This window comes from Mauremys mutica, chromosome 1, assembly GCF_020497125.1.
Source record: "Mauremys mutica isolate MM-2020 ecotype Southern chromosome 1, ASM2049712v1, whole genome shotgun sequence".
In the NCBI taxonomy this organism is placed as follows: domain Eukaryota; kingdom Metazoa; phylum Chordata; order Testudines; family Geoemydidae; genus Mauremys; species Mauremys mutica.
In genome coordinates this window covers 181579104-181601302 of record NC_059072.1, presented here as the reverse complement: position 1 = coordinate 181601302, position 22199 = coordinate 181579104, and the positions used below count along the sequence as shown (strand labels likewise).

The following is a 22199-nucleotide window of genomic DNA, read 5'->3' as shown; positions in this document are numbered from 1 at the left end:
CATAACTGGTGCTTAACTTCACAAATGATGTCAGATTCAAGCAAAGTTTCTCACAATATTCTTTCATCAGTCTTATTGATGAAAACCTATAGGTAAAGACCCCTTCTCCCAGCATCCAATGGATGCTTCCTTTGTCACTTCAGGTGCCGTGATTGCGATGGGAAGAGAGAGAGAAAGGGGTGTCTTGAGGTGTTTGTTCCTCTTTTTTATAGTCTCTCAGTCCCCTTCTTGGGAAACATTTTCAGCTGAGATTCAGGATACAAAGAGTCTATGTGGAAGGATATTCCTTGCTGCTTTTCCCCCTCACCTGTTTGAGCCTCCTTTGTTTCCCTTCCTGCTTGATAACTCTGTTCACTGCTCAAATGCAAATTCAGCAGAGTGCACATTCCTTTGTTTAAGATAGTTTGGAACATGTGTTAATAAAACCATATAGTGGAATCTTATAACTTCACATACAATGTTGCCACATATTTTATCAGGATGATAATGACCAGCAAATTATGCGTTTTCAATGATAGCTTGCAAGGCATACTTTGTACAAAGATTACTACAATAGTGTGTAAGGTATAGATACAGGTACATTCTGCCACAGACATCTCAAAAGGATGAGATGCACGACTTTTCTGTTGATAAGGTTCACAGAAATTTAGGATCTGTTATTTATTTACAAAAGTCCAATCAACACACCTATTTATAGAAGTTCTCATAATCCCAAATGCTTGCCAGACACTCCTTTTCTAACTGTGCGTATGAGTTTTCTGCCCAGTAAGAGTACAGTGTAATCAGCTTCTACTCAGGCACATGTAACTAAAACAATACCCCATAAGCTGTAGCTATTCACATCAGCACTGTCCCGGGTGGATTCTGCTCCTCAGTTCTGGTACATATGTTGGTGTATTCAGTTCTCAAATTGTTGCAGTTGCTTGAGTCTAGGCATAGAGAGCTGGGCAAACAGCTGGAAGGCATTACAGGCTGCAATAATGGAGAGGAACAGGGCAGGAGGGCTTCCAAGGAGGAAGAGGAAGAAAGGCATACTCTGGAACAAAAGAAGAGGGAAGTCATTGAGAGGGAAATGGTTTCTTTCTCAAAGACTTTAAGGCCATCATGATAATCTAGGCTGACCTCCTGCACATTGCAGCCACAAAATCTCACCCATCCACTCCTGTAAAAGGCCCATAACCTCAGGCTGAGTTACTGAAGTCCTCAAATCCTGATTTAAAAGACATCAATCTTACAGAGAATCTCCATTTACACTAGTTTAAACCTGCAAGTGACATGTGCGCCATGCTGCAGAAGGAAGGTGAACCCCCCAAAGGTCTCTGCCAATCTGACCTGAGGGAAAATTATTTCCAATCAGTTAGACTCTGAGCATATGAGGAAGACTCACCAACCAGACACCTGAGAAAGAATTCTCCTGACAGCACATCTCCAGCCCTCTGGTGGCTAGCAAACAGGGGACCGCAAACAGGGGAGTTTGAGAGGGGGAGAAGGAGATTCCCACTGCTGAACGAAAAAGGTGCGAGTACTAACTTTGGGGTGAGTGAATTTGTTTGGCTGTTTGTGGTCCCCCCCACCCTTCAGGTTATTTCCATTATTTTCAGTTATTTCAGTTACTGGGTCAGTTGGGAGTGTGTGTCTCTGGACTGTTTGAGCCTTTGTTCCCTGAGTCGTCCTTGATCATCTTTGATCAGCCTCAATCAGCCTTGTGATTACCTTACCATTGTGTGATTAAGGAGGGGGTAGGGCTGACCTAGGAGGGAAGGCCTTAAAAGCCAGAGGCTAAGCTACCAAGAGACCGCAAATAAGGGAGTTTGAGAGGGAGTTTGTAAGAGGGAATTGTAATATAGTTAGTATGGTTAGGAAGGGTTGCCAACACTGCTCCTGTTTCCTCCACCTGTGCCTGTATCCAGACAGACAACATAACCGTGGATGCCTCTATCCAGATCCTGGTGTAGACTTACAGAGACTGTGGCCTGCATTTCCCACTCACAGAAAGCCAGGCTGTGAGGGGCATCCAGTGTGAAAGGTGCTGGTGTAATATCTCAGGAAACAGGTGGGAGACTACATGAGGTGGTGGCTAGGATAAGGAGTACCCATGCCCATGAGGAATTCCTTGAGAGTATTCATATGGAGACATCCAAGGTTGAGGAAGCTATCCAGCTACAGAGGATTGCTGTCACACCAGTGAGGGAGGAGGATATGGCTCTGTCACAGGGAAGACGCTGGCTGCTGGTTACTTCTGGCAGTAGGAAGTGCTCCATGCCTACGCCCAACCCACCTACTATGGTGATGGAAAACTGATATGCTGCCCTGGCAATGAGCGATGAGGAATCATCCCCAAAAGTGGAGGAGAAACCAATTTACACCCAAAGCTCGAAGGATCACAGCCACCACTCCCAGGAGGAAACATAGGGTACAGTGGTGGTTGGAAACTCTCTTCTGAGGGGGACAGAGGCACCCATCTGTCGCCCTGACATGGCATCCCAGGAGATATGCTGCCTGCCAGGGGCCCATATCAGAGATGTTATGGAAGGATTGTCGAGGATCATCCAGACCTCTGACTACTACCCCATGCTACTTATCCATGTGGGCACTAATGATACTGCGAGGTATGACCCTCAACAGATCAGAAGCGATTACAGGGTTCTGGGCGTAAGGGTGAAGGAGCTGGGAGCATAGGTGGTGTTTTCTTTGATCCTTCCAATCAAGGGTAGGGGCCCAAGCAGAGACAGATGCATCCTGGAGGTGAATGCCTGGCTGAAAAGATCATATCACCAGGAGGGCTTTGGCTTCCTTGACCACAGGATGCTGTTCCGGGAAGAAGGACTGCTAAGCAGAGATGAGGTCCACCTATCAGGGAAGGGGAAGTGCATATTTGGATACAGACTGGCTAACCTAGTGAGGAAGGCTTTAAACTACGTTTGAAGGGAGCAGGTGATCAAAGCCCACAGGTAAGTATATGGAGACCAGGGAGAAGGGTCGGAATCTGGGGGGAGAATGGGCTGTTATAAAAGGGATAAAGGAGAGAAGACAGAACTGGGAGGGGGAATCAAATCAGTATCTTAGATGTCTGTATACTAATGTGAGAAGTATGGGGGGAATAAGCAGGAAAAACTCGAATTGCTAGTAAATAAATACAAGTATGACACAGTTGGCATCAAAGAGACTTGGTGGGATTATACGCATGACTGGAATATTGGTATAGAAAGGTACAGCTTGTTCACGAAGGACATGCAGGGGAAAAAGAGAGGAGGTGTTGCCTTACATATTAAAAATGTATACACTTGGGCTGAGGTTGAGACGGAAATAGGAGACAGACTTGTTGAAAGTCTCTGGGTAAAAACAAGGGTGATGGAGCTACTATAAGGTGGGTGCATTACTGGTTGGAAAATCGTTCCCAGAGAGTAGTTATCAGTGGTTCACAGTCATGCTGGAAGGGCATAATGAGTGGGGTCCCACAGGGATCGGTTCTGGGTCTGGTTCTGTTCAATATCTTCATCTATGATTTAGATAATGGCATAGAGAGTACACTTATAAAGTTGGTGGATGATATCAAACTAGGAGGGGTTGCAAGTGCTTTGGAGGATAGGATTAAAATTCAAAATGATCTGGACAACTGGAGAAATGGTCTTAAGTAAATAGGACGAAATTCAATAAGGCCAAATGCCAAGTACTCCATTTAGGCAGGAACAATCAGTTCAACACATGCAAAATGGGAAATGGCTGCCTAGGAAGGAGTACTGCAGAAAGAGATCTGCAGTCAGCGGTTGTAGTGGACCACAAGCTAAATGAGAGTCAACAGTGTAACACTGTTTCAAAAAAAGCGAACATCATTCTGGGATGTATTAGCAGGAGTATTGTAAGCAAGACACAAGGAGTAATTCCTTAACTCTACTTTGCACTGATTAGGCCTCGACTGGAGTATCATGTCCAGTTCTGGGCACCACATTTCAGGAAATATGTGGACAAATTGAAGAAAGTCCAGAGAAGAGCAACAAAAATGATTAAAGGTCTAGAAAACATGACCTATGAGGGAAGATCGAAAACATTGGGTTTCTTTAGTCTAGAGAAGACAAGACTGAGAGGGGACATGATAACAGTTTTCAAGTACACAAAAGGTTGTTACAAGGAGGAGGGAGAAGAAATTGTTCTACTTAACCGCTGAGGATAGGACAAGATGCAATGGGCTTAAATTACAGCAAGAGCAGTTTAGGTTGTTTATTAGGAAAAACTTCCTAACTGTCAGAGTGGTTAAGCACTGGAGTAAATTGATTAGGGAGGTTGTGGAATCTCCATCCTTTGAGATTTTTAAGAGCAGGTTAGACAAACACCTGTCAGGAATGGTCTAGATAATACTTAGTCCTGGCATGAGTGCAGGGGACTGGACTAGATAACCTCTCAAGGTCCCTTCCAGTCCTACGATTCTATGCTGCTACTCAAGACCATCACCAGTAGTCCTGGGAACTTCCTCCACCCAGAGGTGACCTTTGTGGCTCTGTCTCTTGGAGCTTTGATCAGTCCCACACTTTGAAGTCTCTGAGTGGTTAACGGTTCCCTGTAGGGTGGGTTAGAGGTGAGCTGAGCTAAACAGGGAGACTTGGTATTAAAAGTCACTTGCTAGGCAAACTTGTGAGCCACAGACAGAGGCAGCTAATGAGAGAGTTTGGAAGGTGTAGCTTTGGACTGTGCTTGGAGGTAGCAGAAGTTGGTGAGTGGTATGTTTGGTCCATTTGTGGTTGGGTTGTATGTTTTATTAATTGTTTATTTGTTCTCTGTGTAGGGGCTGCATAGCTAGGCTATGGGCCTCTGAGTAGGAAGCCTAGATAGGTCAGATTGTTGGTGCCTTGGTAAGGGCCATGAGGCTTAGATCTTTAGATCTTTGATCAGCTCTATTGTTTGAAGTCTCTGGACAGAGCTGAGCTAAGCTAAGCAGGGATACCTGATATAAATAGTCACTTGCTAGGTGAACTTGAGAGCCCCAACAAAGGCAGTCAACAGGAGAGTTTCAGGGGGAGTTGAGAGACTGAGTATGAGAGGCTTTCCTTCCAGGTTTAGATCTACATATGATTCCATGGTAGCCAGCAGTTGAACAGTGGTGGTGGCCTGCAATGGATGTGCCAGGTTTACTTTCCTGTCTGAAGCCACAAGGGACTTCCTCTGCATGAAATGCAAGTTGGTGGCTGTGCTGGAAGGAAAGATTCTTGGACTGGAGGGAGAAGTAGAAATGCTACTGAGAGTCAGAGAAGCTGAGGAGTTTATAGAAAGCCAGATTTGGGAAACATGAATACCCCACGTTCAAGAAGAATAAAGGAGCTGGCCACCAAGGAATCAGAAAGAAAGAGAAGATTGGCATTTTGTATCTACTAGAGGCAGGATGTTATGGTGGCACGCTACAGGACTGGAGACCAATGAAGATGGGTGGGCTATAGCCACCAGAGAGAAGAGGATCTGAAGGAATTCTACATAGCTAGAACTTTCAAATAGATTTAGGTCCTCAATATGGAAACTGTGAAAGAGGTGTTTGAAGATCAAGCTGGTCCAAGGAAATGGGGAGATGTACAAGACACACCTATGACTGGGAGCTTGGCTACAACCTCTAAGAACATCAAGCTTGCCTATAAAGAGGTTCTCAAAGAATCCAAGGAAAACAGACAATCCTTATTTGGGATTCAATATTCAGAAGAATCAAAAGAACACTATGCAAGGGACAGGCAACAACAGGACATTGTGTTGTCTTCCTGAAGCCAAGACACAAGATGTCACTTTAAGATTGGATAGGCTTCTGAAGTCGATGGGCAAGGATCCACTGCTGATGGTTCATTTCAGAACTAATAATACTGCATTGCAAGATAGCTAACAGAAAACAAATTACCTCATGAAACTCAGAAGCGTGCTGAAGAAGGAGCATGTTCAAGCGATCTTCTCAGAGATCCTTCCTGTCCCAAGAACAATGGAAAACAGGAAGCAGAGGATTCTGAAAGTGAACCGCTGGCTAAGTGGTATAAGTTTTTGATTTTGTGGAACATTGGTCCATCTTTTGTGGAGTGATGAGGCTGTATAGTCTGGATGGGTGCCATTGAATAGGAGGAGAACTGATGTTGACTGGATAAAGTAGTCAGGAGGATGTTAAATTAATAAAAAAAAGTGGGGAAGGTATAAAGAGGGAAGATATGAACATCCGTTTAGCACAGAATCAAGATGCTGAGAACAAAATTAATGAAGGAACCAACGGACATTAAGTGAAGACATTCTTTAGTTGCTTGTACAATGCTAGGAGCCTGGGTTACAAAAAAAACTGAATTGGAATTGCTCATCTATGAGCATAAATTCAATCTAGTTGGTATTACTGAAATCTGGTAGGATGATGAGTGAATGTTCAGATCAATAGTAATAACCTATTTAGAAAGGATTAAGTGGGAAGAAGGGGAAGGGGAATGGCACTCTATATAAAAAATGGCATTACCTGTTTCACTGACAATTCAGAAGAAAATTATCTTGAATGCTTATGGATCAATGAACTAACAGCTAAAACACAAAAATGAGGTATTATTTGTTGTCTGCTACCGACCACCAAATCACACCAGGGAACAGGATGACTGGCTCCTTATGCACCTATCTATAACGTGTGGGGAAAAAAGATCATGTGGGACTTCAATTTAAGTGACATATACTGGAGATCTCATGCTGCCAATACTAAAATACCTTTGGAATTTCTAAATATTATAGATGACAATTTCCTAACTCAAAAAGTGGTGTATCCTAAACTGGAGAATTCCATATTAGACCTTGTCTTGACAGATAAAGAGTAATTGATCACAGAACTAAAAATGTAAGGTAGCTTAGGCCCCTTTTTCTTGACAGAGGTGGTACAAGTGTACATGTTAGAAACTATGTATCATTCCTAGTATATTGGTAGATTGAATGAATGAGTGCAAAAGTTTAAACGTGGTTGGTTGGTTGTTTATTTGGGCAGGGGAATAGTTTGAGCCATCTAAAAATATGTCACGTGTACCCTGTGACAGGCAGCATCCTGGTAGAAGATGTATGAAAGGTTTTGTACGAGGACTTTTCAGTTGGCATGGACTTGTTCTCTGGAGTGAATAACTAAAAAGCTTATTTTATATTGTATTTAATATTATATTATGCCACAAAGAGAGGGGCTTGTGCACAATATAATGATTTGTGCACTATCAAGGAACCTTACCTTGCTGTTTTGCTGTTTGTAAGTTGAATTGTATATGCAACAATGTTGTCAACAAAAGCTGAAAAACTTGCTACTCTGAATGTCACCCTACTAGTTTAGAGTTATCGTAATGGAGGCATGACCAGATTTGGGGCTTCTTATGCCTGGGATGGTAACATAAACTTTGATCTTACCTCCTGTGATCCTCTGGGAAATGTAGATGAGGGACCAACTAGTCATTTTGTTGCACTTTTTTGTTTGTGACTGGGCAAATAAAAGATGTGATGTTGCCCCAAGAAGGTTTGATTCAAAGGTGGAAATGAGTTCTTCTTGTAATGCATGTGAGTTGGATGGGATTATGTCTAAATACACAGGAGACTTTTATTCTTTTTTGGATGAGAATTGTGGTTAACGCCCTCCTTTAATAAAGCTCATTAGCAGCAAACAAAAATGTATTTTCATCCATCTTTAATACCGCTGAAGGTAACAGGGAAGAGGGCAGAAGTCTAATTGTCAGCCAGAAGTATTTTTGTTTGTTTGTGCAGAAGATAAACAGAAAAAGCAACCTTACAATGACAACAGGTGAATAAATCTTGTTATCTATCTTGTTATTTATATGGCCCTCATCAGCATAGTTTTGGAGAACCTCACACTCCTTAATAGATTTTATCCTCTCTCAGGTAGAGAAGTATTACTCCCACAGGCAGAAAACTGGGATACAGATTGAGTCATTTGCCAAATTTACATAGGAAATCTGTGAGTTAGTAATTAAGCCCAAATTTCATGAGACCCTGTCCAGAGCCCTATCTGCTAGACCATCATTCCACCTTGCTCATCCCCTTAAAGATTAACCTGAATCAGACTGTTAATATGATTCACAGAAAAACAGTCCTGAACCTCTTCTATAATTCCCATTGCACCATGTATTTATAGTTAGTTTTATACAAGGATTGGCTTCATTTTAATATGCTACCTGAAGTATTATATACAAAAGTAAGACATTTAACAACCATTTATTGCTCTGACTCATGCTGTGAATTAGAGAACATTTTGAAGAGTATTTAAACCTGAAAGTAACAGTTAAGGTCCCTAACTACCCCTGAATGGCAAATTCATAGGATTATACAGGGATCATCCTCCATAGACTACAGACACTTCAACACTGGTTTTAGCACTAAAAGTCACAAATATTTCCCATGTAAGTTATTTTCTCCTAGACACCAGGACTTGATCACATAAATGTAAAAGGCAGGTGAATTTCATGTCCTGCATATGAAAAAGTAACAATTACGGTGACTTTTACCAGCTTTCATTTTGTTTGTTGATTGTTATCATGATCTGGGTTTTATTAATGTCCAGCCATCTAATTTGTGATTGCTGCTGTCTCAATTTTTATTTTTATTTTTGTTATCAAAATACAAGGATATTTTTATGGGTGCTACCTCTCCTTACACTTGCTGCTCAAAATTGTGACACTTTAAATAAATCTTCATGTTAATGGATTTAGAAGCAGTTCCCACCTCAGTAAATCAGGACTTTACAAATCTGCTCAGTTTATTCAACTAGCAATCAATGTTAATTTCCTTTTGGTTCAGCAACTTCATTTAGTCTTGTATTGGAAGTCCAATTATTTCTGATTAAAATTTTAATTCATTAAAATAAATGTGATATCATATCTATGTTGTAATATATAGCAATTCAAGCTTTATTACCTTGTGGTATTTAAACTATTTTGAAGCTAATCTAAGGGTTTGTCTACATGGTGGGGTAATGCACTCTAGGGGAATGTGGTTTCTAAAGTGCACCAACATGTTTTGCATTAATTGATCCATGTAGACCCTACTGGTGTGCACTAACGGTTCCCTAGTACACTGTCATGTAGTTTCAAACAGAACTACATTAAAGTGCACCAGCAGGGTATACACCATCAAATTAATGTGCAATGTTAGTGCGCTTTAGAAATCATGCTCCCATATAGCACATTATCCTCACCATATAGACAAGCCCTCAGAGAATAAATGTCAACATTATTATCCAAAATTCTACCTTCTTATTTTCACATAATTTAGCTGCAAATTAGTTATGCTGCTCACTATCTGTGCTGTTAATATCATAAGCTCTATTTTTGGTCATACAACATTTAATAGGAAATTGCACATGAAAAGTTATGGTTGCTTCTGCAATTATAAAGGTTTGCCTATCATAGCTTGTGGGCATTTTGTAAAATTTATGCAGCCCCATGTTCTCTATTTAATGAGTTATTTCTTGGATTTTCAGGCCCACTACAAAAAGCTGTGAGGCTTCTAAGCTCGTTTATCCCTTGCCTCTTTCTCTCCACATTCATGCCATATTAATATTTTTTTTGGGAAGCGTCTTTCATTATGTCTTAGACTTCACTTCAGTATGACTCAAAAGTAATGAGTAAAGAATTTCCCCTTAAGGCAGAGTACATGATATATATATATATATAAAAATCACACATTTATTTATTTAAAAATTGTCCAACTTGTCAACCTATTACAACACTGAGGAAAGTAACATCTATGAAATTTTGTTGAAGTCTGTTAAGGTTTATCTCCAGGTTTGCATGCATTTGCCATGGATTTGAACTCATTTGTCCTTTACATTGGATGATGACCTTTTGGAAACAGAGGCACAAACAGAATTTTCCTAAGGAAAAGCCAAATAGCAGAGGGAACTACAGAATATGGGAGCTAAAAATCTACATCTGGTCACATTACACCACACAGATCTATGGAACTAGCTAATCAACACACAGCCAAGAGCTACAAAGTTCTGTATATATTGTGATAGACCCAGGCCAGTTGGGAACAGCAGAGTAGTAGAAGGGAGATATACTGGCCACTGGATAAGCAGTTTTCTGTTCCCTGAGTGACCAGAGCAGGGGCTGCTCCAGGCTAATGAGAACACCTGACTCCAATTAACCTGCTAAGAGTCAGGTGAGGCTGTTAAGCACCTGACTCTAATTAAGGCCCCTCTGATGCTATAAAAGGGCTCACTCCAGTCAGGCCAAAGGGAGCCAGAGGAGAGAAAGTACGTGCGTGCAAGGAACTGGGAGCAAGAAGCTGAGAGTGAGTAGGCATACTGCTGAAGGACTGAGAAGTACAAGCGTTATCAGACATCAGGAGGAAGGTCCGGTGGTGAGGACAAAGAAGGTGTTGGGAGGAGGCCGTGGGGAAGTAGCCCAGGAAGTTGTAGCTGTCGCGCAACTGTACCAGGAGGCACTCTAGACAGCTGCAGTCCACAGGGCCCTGGACTGGAACCCGGAATAGAGGGCGGGCCCGGGTTCCCCCAAAACCTCCCAACTCCTGATCAAACACAGGAGGAATTAACCTGAACTGTGGCTTCTACCAGAGGGAAAGGTTTCTGGGCTATTTCCCGACTCACAGGGTGAATCTATGAGGCAAGCAAATCTGCCAATAAGCGCAGGACCCACCAAGGTAGAGGAGGAACTTTGTCACAATATGCATTACATTCCCACTTTCCTTACTGGTGGGATCCCATTCAACGCATGGCATTCTAACGGATGCATATGCATGGATGGGGTCCCAACTGTTGTGAATTATACCTGTAGGCCACGCACCGTTCGTTTCTAGGCTGAGGCACAAAACCCAAAGATTTACAGAGTGTCCAAACAAGAAAGTTTTATTGCGCAAGGTTCAAACAACGTTTGAACGTGGTGTCCCCCTGCTAGTCAGGGAGAGACCCAGGCTGCAGATTACAGAGAAGTTATATACCTTTTAGGAGTGCCTGCTACCCTCGTGGATCAGAAGCCTTAGCCAATAAACAAACAATTTTCTTATCTTTAGCCTAATCATTGTCCTCGTGCTGGCTAGTGCTCAGTCCAGCTTGAGAATCAGGGTGCAAAGGGATACTAAAAAATGCTGCACACAAATCAACGACTGTAAAACAAGTAGCCGACTGAGGGATCAGTGTCAAAATAGTACTTGGATCCGGGACTACTGGATGAGGGGTTTCAACATAACTATTTATTGCGCGCAGATCTTGTACAAATCGATAAACCAGGCGGCCATCTGGGCCCGGCTTAGGCTTCTTTATGGGAAGAATAGGAGTATTGCAGGGAGAACAGCACGGAACCAAAACCCCCTGAGCCAAATAGCTGTCAATGAGGAGCCCAATGCTTTCCTCCGCCTCTTTTAGTAACAGATATTGTTTTACGGAGGGAGGCAGCCCATCCCTAAGCTTAAGGCAGACCGGACTAGCTGATTTAAGGAGGCCCACATCAGTGGTGTTCACACTCCACAGATTTGCGTGCGACACTGGACAGTTCAGTGGGGATATCAAGAACGGGGATAAACAAAGCCATGAGAGAAGTAACAACAGAATCCGGGACGGACATGCAGAGCCCCTCGGGGGCGCAGTATATGTGGGCCCCTAATTTGCTCAGCACGTCCCGCTCGAGAAGATTCGCGAGGCCTCCTGGCATAAGGACAAATTTGTGTGAGAATTTTAAAGAGCCAAGTTCTATGGGAACAGGGTGAGAGAGGGAAGCCGAACATGGGTTTCCTTCAGTACTCTGCACCCAGACCCTATCATCAGAAAGAGGCCCTGGAACAAAGGTTAAAGTGGAAAAAGTAGCACCCGTATCTACCAAAAAGGGCACAAAGGTCTCCCCGATTTTTAAACAGACCTGCGACTGCGATCCCAAGTCCCATTCCAGATCCCCCAAGGCTCCCAGGATCCCCACTTCCAGTCACTGGGCAGCTCCAAGGTCCCAGGGAGCATTCGGGGGAAAGGAGGGATCACCCTACGCCTGCCCCCAGGGAGCCCCCCATAGAAGCAAAGGGCACTCTCTTTTCCAATGCCCCGGCTGCTTATAATACTTACAATTTCCCATCCTAACTACGCCTCCTCACATACCACCTGGTACGTTCCTCCACTTTCCCTCTCTAACATTCGAATTCCACTTTCCCTGTCGATTCTGATCCCCATAGGGGACTTGCAAGGTGGCAGCCAGCATACTGACCTCCTCCTTCTTTTGTTTCTTCTTTTCCTTAATCTTTTCCTCATTCCTACTATTAAACACAAAAGCTGCCAAGCGCACTATTTCGTCCAAAGGCTTTCCTGGCCAGTCAGGCACATATTTAGAAAAATATTTTTTTATGTCGGGTGCCGATTGGTCGACATAAAAAGAGACTATCATAGGGCGGTTAGCCTCTCCCTGTGGATCAATCCCATCCCCATACAAACGCACTTGTTTAGACAATTGGGCCATGAAGGCAGAGGGATGCTCATTTAATTCTTGCTGACATTCCCTAATTTTTGACCAGTTTGCAGGCTTGGTTCCTGCCCAACGTATGGCCTCCAGCAACCCATCCCATACCGCCGTCAAGCTAGCTAAGTGGGCGGTGTTTTTAGGGTCCCAATTGTGGTCTACCTCGGGCCATGGGCTGCGCTGATCATTCTCCCCAGCCCAGCGGCGGTTTGCATCTAAAATGGCGTATTTTTCATCAGGAGTAAAGAGAGTATCCAGAATCAATTGTACATCTGCCCAATTAGGATTATAAGCCTTAAAGACACTCCGAACGGTCTGCAGGACCCTTTCTGCGTCGTCCCATAGACGCAGCATTTGCTGCTGCCATGTAAATCAGGTCCTGCAGACCAAAAGGCCGATAGGCATTTACAAAGGTAACAGGTTCTTCACCCTCGTTAGGAACGACAACCGGTTGCGCTATTAGAGGCGCCTGAAGTGTTGGAGAAGGAGTAGTCAGAGAGGGATACAGAGAAGAGGCAACGGGGGCGGTAGCATAGAGTTCAGGAGGAGAAACAGAACTGGTAGCATAGGGTGGAGTGGAATCCACAAGCCGTACATGAGCGTTAGAAGCAGCCCCAGAACCTAATGTTGGGGGATGCCTCTTTTTCCGAGCGTACGCCCAGTTATCCCATACATACCAATAATTCATTTGAGCCAGATGGTTGTCCTCCAGCTGTTGCCTAAGACAAGTTAATTTGTCTTGCCCAAAAGTTCCGTCGGGTGGCCATTCAAAAGGCGTCGGAATAGTCAGTGCTGGCCATTCGACTTTACACAGAATTGCAGTGCGCTTCCTAGACAACCCATGGGTACCAGAGATCCTTTTCCAATTTTCCAGCATTTCAGCCAAAGGGGTCCCCTTATGTACACTTTGCCCAGAACCCATTTTAAGGTTAACCAAAATGAACCAAAACCAAGAGAACTTTACACCCCAGTCATACAAGAAAAGAAATTCGGGTTCGTCAGGGGGATGCCTGGTGCAACATACAAAAGAAGCCCACTGGCTACTGCCTCAGTCGCCCTTGCTTTCACACCAAGGGTATTCTCCCAAGGTGTGGTGCAACTGTGCAGATTCCACTCACTCAGGCCGTGGGGACTGAAACCCCTTGGCTGACCAATCGCCCCCGGGTGGGGCGGTATCCAAACTCACACACTCCACAACAGAGACGGATAGACACAAAGACAAGACAATCCTCAAACTGTTACGAATTACGCCAGGAGGCTACGTAACACCAAACTAGATTCCTGAAGGCCAGTCAGGAACACACCCAAAGTGTGCCACCTTACCGCCTGGGCGACGACCCATGCTCCCACTCCCCAGAGTTGTCGGAGGTGAACTCACCCAGTGCTGGCTAGAGTCGTCCCGGAGGAGCAGCGAGGTCTCACCCTGCAAGCCTAGAGTCCCGGCGGAGTCGCCATGAACTGTTGCGAATTATACCTGTAGGCCACGCAGCATTCGTTTCTAGGCTGAGGCACAAAACCCAAAGATTTACAGAGTGTCCAAACAAGAAAATTTTATTGCGCAAGGTTCAAACAACGTTCAAACGTGGTGTTCCCCTGCTAGCCAGGCTGCGGATTACAGAGAAGTTATATACCTTTTAGGAGTGCATGCTACCCTCGTGGATCGGAAGCCTTAGCCAATAAACAAGCCATTTTCTTATCTTTAGCCTATTATAGCTAATCATTGTCCTCGTGCTGGCTAGTGCTCAGTCCAGCTGTTACCTTGCATACTAGAATTTTTCCTTAATTATGCTGTTGCAGCTGTTTTCCTATCCTCTTTCCTGTTTCTGGCTTTATCTTTCTTTAATGTTGCCCTTGGGAGCTTTGTACGTGATGTGCTCACTTTTAGTTAATGATGGATACAAAATAGAGGAACTTACAAAATGGAGTCGCTCATGCTAATTATCCTTAACACAACACTCCCTTTGCTTTCCCTCACGGAACCTGTATATCTTCAACAAGTCACCATCTCTCTTTCCAGACCAGGCTCAGAAGCAGAAGAGGTGAAGGAGGCAGTGTGAAGACATGATAGCTCGGTGTTCTGGGAAGTGGGGAGCTGTATTTGGAGGGTCCTAGCATCCAGAGACCCAGGAGGAGCCACCGCCACCTCTCCGGGTCATGCTGGTCACTGACAGCTTCAATCACTGCTTCTTCTCCCCAGGTCCAGCCCACAACATTTTGGCACCTGAAGTGGGGAGCTCAAATGACACCCCTATGTCCCCTCGCTTGGGCCAAAACTTTGAAAGGTCTCAGTTCTGCCTTCTTCCTGTTCTACTCCTCTCATGGTACCGCTCTGCTACCTACCCCAATAAAAGAGAAATAACTTAAAATGCCTTGTTCAAAAAATTTTAGTAACACTTAACTTTCAAATGCCTGAACAGCAAAGGTAACTTTTCTTGTATGCATAGGAAACACTGACATTTTTATCTGTTTGAATAATCAAAGTGGTGCTTTCCATGCCTTCTTGGTTGCAAAGATTTGAACTGCTTCCTGCTGAAGGTCCACAGTCTGAGCTATTGCATGCTCTATAGAGATGGTTGCAAAGCCGATCAATCTCTCCTGTGTCATTGTGGAGTGTAGATGTGTTTTTATTAACTTCAGCTTGGAGAAGCTGTGTTCTCCACTGGCAACTGTTACAGGAAGTGTTAGAGGTATGCGCAGAGCCATTTGAAAAGAGGGTGGTCATCTTATTTGTGCACATATATTCCAGAACAGCCTTTGGAGTTGATCCTGCTGAAATGTATCTTGAAAGGGCTTTCAGTTCATCATCTAAATCACTCGCATCAATATCGCACATGTCATCATGTGTCAACCATAGGCGCCGACTCTGTTGGTGCTCCAGGGCTGGAGCACACACAGGGAAAAATTGGTGGGTGCTCTGCACCCACCAGCAGCTCTCCGCCCCGTCCCCCCGCACCAGCTCACCTCCCCTCCTCCCCTGAGCAAGCCACCAAGTCCTGCTTCTCCCCTCTCCTTCCCAGCACTTGGGCCACAAAACAGCTGTTTCGTGCAGTAAGCAGTAGGAGGGAGGAGGAGGAGGAGGAACGCGGCGTAGTCAGAGAAGAGGCGGGGCTGGGGTGGGAATTTGGGGAGGGGTTCAATAGGGGCAGGGAGGGGAGGGAGTCAGGGCGGGACCAGGGGCAAGCACCCACTGGCGCCAAGGAAAGTTGGCATCTGTGGTGTCAACACTGTTTCTAGTGACCTGCATTGCTGGTCTAGGTCTTCTTCAGGTATAGTGAGGAGTTTTGGAATATCATACAACATCCCAAATATACTGCTGTGTTCCTTGAGCTGCATGAAACATTATTCAACTGACTGTATTGCACAATCAAGCACCTAGTTAAAGAATTCAACTTTGAATTGTTGTTTGGGGTCTCTTATGGGATTATCCCATGCCTCATATTCAAAATTTCTTCTTCTTCAGTGACTCTTGTATTCTTGAATGGGTGGGAAAATAGCTTCAGTGTGAAGTTCCTCTGCCAACTTCTGTTCACTCTTCAGAACGTTTTGAAATCCCTCATCTGACTGGTAAGACTGTAGGTACGACTTTGCTTTGTCCAGTTGTTCCCTTGCTCCAGATATATCAAGGTCAACACTTTGGAGTCTCTTGCTTACAACATTTATTGCAAAAAGAGTATGTCATGCCACAACAATAAGCCACACAGAAATGGGAAGATATGTATGTTTCTGGTGATTCCATTTCCCTCTGCCACTGTTCTCAAACGAACAGTTCCTGTCATAGCATTATTCTCCATAATGGCAACTACGGCATCATCTATCTTCCCAATTTGGTGTTTGATAGGCTTTATCACCTCCACTCGACTTTCCCATCAAGTGGCGGTCAGTGGTTTCAGTGTCAGAGAGGATGTTCTCAGATGTTGCTTCAAAATTTGCCATCGATGAGTTGATGCAGAGAAAAATACATAGATGCTTTGAATTACATTAAAAAATTCACAGCCTCACTAGAATCTGATGCTGCATCACCGACCACCAAGTTTAATGAATAAGAACTGCTTGGGAGAAAAAAAGCTTGAGGGTTTAACTCTTGGATCCGTATCTGCACTCCGCTGTTCTTTCCTCTCAGATTGGCACCATTATTGTAGCCCTGACCTCTCTTGTCAGCTATCACAATTCCTGTATCTTCCAAGAAGATCTTTTTAAGAAGCACATTTATCATACCAGCTCCTGTAGTATCATCAATGTAAATAAATTCTAGAAAATGCTCTCTGACAGTCACCACTGCAGGGACATTTTCACTAGGTTTTGTTGTTGTTACAAAACACACCATTAAAGTCATTTGTTCCGTATGGCTGATGTGAGGTGTGCAGTCCAGAACAACAGTACTATCTTGCTGACTTCAGATCTGACACACTCTTCTATTTGACTTTTGTTGCCAGTAACTGTATGATCTCATTTTGAATTGTTTTTCCAAGGTAGTGGTGTGTTAACATTTCTTGGATGGTGACTCTTCTTAGAGGCTGCTGGAGTACAGCATCAAACTCAGCCATCAGCTCCACAATTTTAAGGAACTTTCCATTGTTTGGCACATACAGCTGATCTGAAGTGCCACACAGTGCTAGGTTTTGGGTAGCAAGCACTCTCACAATGGCAATGAGCCTTTTCCGAACATTTTGACAGTAAAGAGACTCTGATGCAATCTTCTCTTGATGCTGATCATCTATGGTGGCCTTTAACCTTAGTCTCATCTCAAGCTCTTTCCACCTATAAAATGCTCTCTGGTGATTTGCTGCCTTCTCATGGCATGCCAGATCTTTAGCCAGATTTTTCCAGTCCTTTGTTCCTGTAGAACCCAATGTGGCTGGAACATTAGACTGGAAGAGTTTGCAACAAAAACAGTATGCAGCATTCTGGGTTTTTGAGTACATAAGCCATGGCCTCCGCTTTGTCACCATTGGGGATTTCACGCCAGTAATGTGTTGGATGGAAACCTCTATTTTCATTGTCTTTGGGAAGCATGAAGTTTTTCACTTGGTGTGGCCCATGCAATACAAGAAAATCCCTCAGGCTACTGCTCAAGTGGGTCCACAGTCCTGGATCATCTAGACTTATGGAACTAAACTCAGCAGCAGCTGTTTCTTGCACCTCCACCACACTCTTCTCTGATCTACAATTTTCTTCAGGAATGTGCATAGTTACATTAGTTTGAAATAGAGATATGGATGCTGCAGTAGCTGCCAGCTTACCTGCACTCTGACTGACTGGAAGATCAGGCATCTCCTCACCACTCACGTCCTCACTGGGGCCGGAAGGCTCACCATGAACATTTGTCTCTCCATATCTCAGGAGAGCTCCTTCCTGCTTAGATAGAAAAGCTTCCTTTGCTTGCTTTCTTTCTTTTTCTGAATGCTGCCCCATAGGGGCGTTTTCTTCTTTCACTCATGACTGCTGTTCTGTGCCAGCTATAGTGGCTCTCAACCCTCAATTGAAGGGGACAAATAAGCAGGCTGGTAGCAGGGCCTGAGTGAGGGAAGATATCAGCGTCTTAAGGGCCTAACTGGCTTCTACTACTTCAGCTGACTGCCTGTTCTCCTCAAGTGGGTTCAGGGAAGCAGCAGGAAACAGGAAGCTTCCTGAGAAGCTGAAGTTAATCAATCCAGGCTACTGGGGGTGCTAGAGCGGTACATAAGAGGTTCCTCCTCCTCTCTCTCCCTGCAGCCCCTGCTGCTTTCTGTTATTTCTTCTCACCTTTTCTCCTGCCCACCTGTTATATCTCTTGTGCCCTCCTTCCTCCAGCAGAGCACTCCACCATCTCTGTGCATCTAGAGCAGAGAGAATACATATGCACTAGCAGCAGACACAATTTTCTATACTCTGGGTCCTAGTGTCGCCCCTCCAGAGAGTCTGGCACCTGAGGCGGCCGCCTCAGTTTGCCTCATGGTAAGGCCAGCCCTGCTTCCCCCTCTCCAATGAAAGGCCCCATGTGAAAGAGACTGGCTGGGATCTCTCCCTCCTGCCCTCCCACTGGTGGGACCGGGACCATGAATTTGTAATAGCAACTATGGCCAAGAGGGGGCCCTGCCTTCCCCCCTCCCCACTTCATTGCATCCCTGACTGGAAAGCCTAAACCTTGCAACTAGTTTGCTAAATTATGTTGTCTTCCTTCACTGCAAATTGTTATTGCCACCTTTGTAACTTTTCATATGGACAGAATGCACTTTTGGCCTTGCATGTCAAACAACTGAGATGTACTTTATGCAATTAGCAAATTGTACGGGTGTATGTGCTTCTAGGATAAGTGGCTCAAGATGTGATGAAAAAGCTGAAGCACTCCTAAGATAATTTGATTAAGAAATTTCTGCAACTGTGCAAGTGATAGGAGGTTTCTTTGACAAAGTCTGATCATTTCTTTGAATCACTTGAGGAACCATTTGAGACATTTTGACACTTCATTAAGCAAATACACTGCACTTCTGGATCTATTGTATAGTCAGTTCATTAGGTCAATCAGTTTAGATAATTCAGCTGTGTTAAGATAATGTGGCACCGAATCAGTTGACATACTGTTTAAGTGTTATTTTCCCAGCTTTTCCCTCTTCAGGATGTATATGCATAGAAAAATTAGGGTCAGATTCTTCCAATACTTGCACTGATGTGCAAGGGAAGGAGCAGGGAGCAAAGAGCTTTCCCTCCACTTCACTTTGGTCCACCAGACAAGTAGTCAACCACAGTCCTGGGGTGAAATCTTTGCCCCTGTGAAGTCTATGCGAGCTTTTCCATTGACTTCAATGAGGCCATGATTTCACTCTGGTGTTTGCACTCCCTGACGCAGCTGATTGATTCCTTGGGCATGAGTGAAGTACACCCTGTATAGGGTGACTAGTGCACAATATGCCAACTGGTCATCCCAGGTCAATGCTGGGGGCATGAATGATGGACATCCAGAAAAAGATTGTGTGAGATTGAATCAATGTACACAAGTTCAGGTTTTCTAACTTGTCTGGGTTGGTCCAGCTTGTGGTGGGTCCTTTATCACTGTGCTATTTTTCAGCTAGCAAAACCCTCTTATTAGAAGTATTGTACACTTCAGCCAATAAGGTAGTGGTTTCTTGACACAAAAAAGTAACCCCAAAGGCACAGATAAATGTTTATCTGATACAATTAGAATTGTTTCAGAGTTGCCCTATCAGGTAGTTTTGATAAAAGATGGGCATTTCAGTGAGATAGGTAAGCTTTAGAACACTTAATCAAGAAAGTCTAGTTTTCAATTCATAGCCACCTTCAACCACTCCTCCCTTCATCCCACTCCTCCTCCTTGATGGTAGCTTGGTGAATAAAGTATATAAATAGAAATAGGACACTACACAGGAAATTCTGAACTTTGTAAGCAACACCACAAAACAAGGCAGGAAACTATACTGGTTACACTCAGGCTCTTGATGAAACAAGAGCATATCTTCACTCCCTTAACTACTAGGGAAGCAAGGGTATATGATGGAGAAGTGGGGCTTATTGTTGTATTTATATTGGCTTAACTACATCATTAAGGAGAACTTATTAGTAGAGCCAAGTTGGCGTTTGGAAAATGTTTAACAAATTTTTTCCTCAAAAATTCTATTTGACAGAGAAAAATATTTTCCTTGGTTCTTTTCACCTCCATCTGCAGTTTTCAGTCTCAAACTTTAAAATGTCTGGATTTTTTCAAGCAGTTCCACTTATTGAATGCCAAAACTTGGGAATGGGCGTGCACACACACACAGACACACACAAAATTAATAGAAACAAAGCTATCAGGCTAAGACTCTGCTCCTACAATCAGATTGGCTAGCACAGATTTCTGAACCCCAAAGGGCTCTGCATAGTCATAAGCCTCCATATGAGCTGATCAGATTGCACAATCAGGAAGAACTTAGCCCTTTAAAAAAAAACAGACAAAGAAATCCAAAACAAACACAAGGTCAGTTATTCAAGGAAAGACCCAAGGAAAGTTAAAAGTATCAGGTAGTGCTAAAGGTTTAAAACACGTTATGATTTCTCACTGTCTCGTTGAAATCAATAGCAAAACTCCAGATTAACTTTCCCTGAGGTTAAGGTTTCACTCAAAATGGTTAGCCATATAATATCAGCTTGCTTTTACAAAAGTTAACTTCATAAATATTTTAATTAAAATTATTTAATGCTTTATATTTTTAAAAGTGGAAGGAATTATGTAGTGAATTTTGAATAGCCAGTTTTAACTGATGGCTTCCAGTTCCTACTTCTGCTACCTTGAAAATAGATTCCAAAACATCAGTCAGACACAAGCTAAAGGTTTTAAGCTGCCTTTTACAAACCTATTCTGATTTTCCTCTCTCCCTCCACCCCAACTTCATTTCCAGGGAAAAGAGTCACAAAGTCTGCCAGCAACCAAAAGCAGAGAGGAAGAACACTCCCTTGAAGATTTCTATTTCTGGTTTTAAGGTGATAATAACAAGTTTGCAAAATCTGTAGCATTTCAACTTTAAAAAAAAAAGATTTTTCCTTTTCAGGGGTATAATGGAGTGGCTAATGACCTATATGTTTACACCAGAAACACACAGTTGGAACCTTAATCAGCATGTCCAATGCTTCCTTTCATTTTATAAAGGGATCTGCACACACACTGAGTTCAAGTATTTTACAATGTTATCAAAACCCTAACATGAATGCACAGTGTCATCCATGGGTTTTTTGCTTTGTGTTATATGTATTGGGAGGATATTGTACCATTCTCTTATTAACTCATGGGAATAATGTGCCTATGCAATTTTGCATATTTATTTTCATCAGATTCCATTTCTTAGCTATAGAGATTAAACCTCTGGAGAGCAACTTTTGAAATGATTTTTAAAAGCATAGTTGTGTTCTGAGATAGTTAAACAGCTCAGTGTCAAGTGGCTGCAGAGTCAATATTAAGAAGGCAGAACATTGGGGGCACCATTGAAGAACTGGAGTAAATTCCATCCATATATCACTTGATGCTTATTAGAAAGGAGATACACCTTTAAAACATTGGCCCATATTACAAAGCAGTTTGGAGCAGCTCCTATCCTCAGGGGATGCCCTGGAGAGACATTGTACCTCAGGAAGAATGCTCAATGACTCACGGAGCTTCTCCCTGCATGCAAATAGATGGAACATGTCCATTGCTCCATCCCTTAGGAGGGCACTGTGCTAACCAGCTAAACTTTCCAATGTAGGTGATGCTGAGGTAGAAGAGCCATGGTCTTGCCTCCTCCTCACTTCTTCTGTGGAGACTGACAACTCTAGGGGGCACCAGCAGGGAGCAATCCCAGCACTCAAGAGACCACTCATCAGAGGGATTGCAATTACGCCTGGTACCCTAAAAGAGGGACACACCTGTTAGAGGACCAGGCATAATCTGGCCCTCAGACAAAGGAAAGGGGAAAGGCAAGAAATTCTGATTCACCCAGTGTTTTTTTGACCGAAGGCAAGCTGAGGGTAGATGGGTGGCAGAAGCAATTCAGCCAGTAACTGTGCTTTTGATTTTACTTCATTTGCATACTGAAATCCTCCTTAGTTACAAAGCTATAAAACCTTCTGACACATTAGAACAGTTAAATCTTATTTCATGGCTATGTCATTGGCATAAGAAGCAACAACATCACAATAATCATATGTTTTATTCTTAAGGTCTTATGTAGAATTCTAGGCACCTCAGAAGCAACTGCACTAAAACCATAAAACATTAAAATATACAACAGATAAAACATGACAAGACAAAAA

General features: G+C 43.4%; 1 long non-coding RNA gene across 1 annotated transcript; it reads left to right on the top strand.

Annotated features, from left to right (window-relative positions):
• Positions 1-1402: 1402 nt before the first annotated feature.
• Positions 1403-20862, top strand: LOC123376085. The gene is made up of 3 exons (XR_006581678.1): positions 1403-1536; positions 2805-2951; positions 20813-20862. It is a non-coding gene; the product is annotated as an uncharacterized LOC123376085 (long non-coding RNA).
• The last annotated feature ends 1337 nt before the right edge of the window (positions 20863-22199 follow it).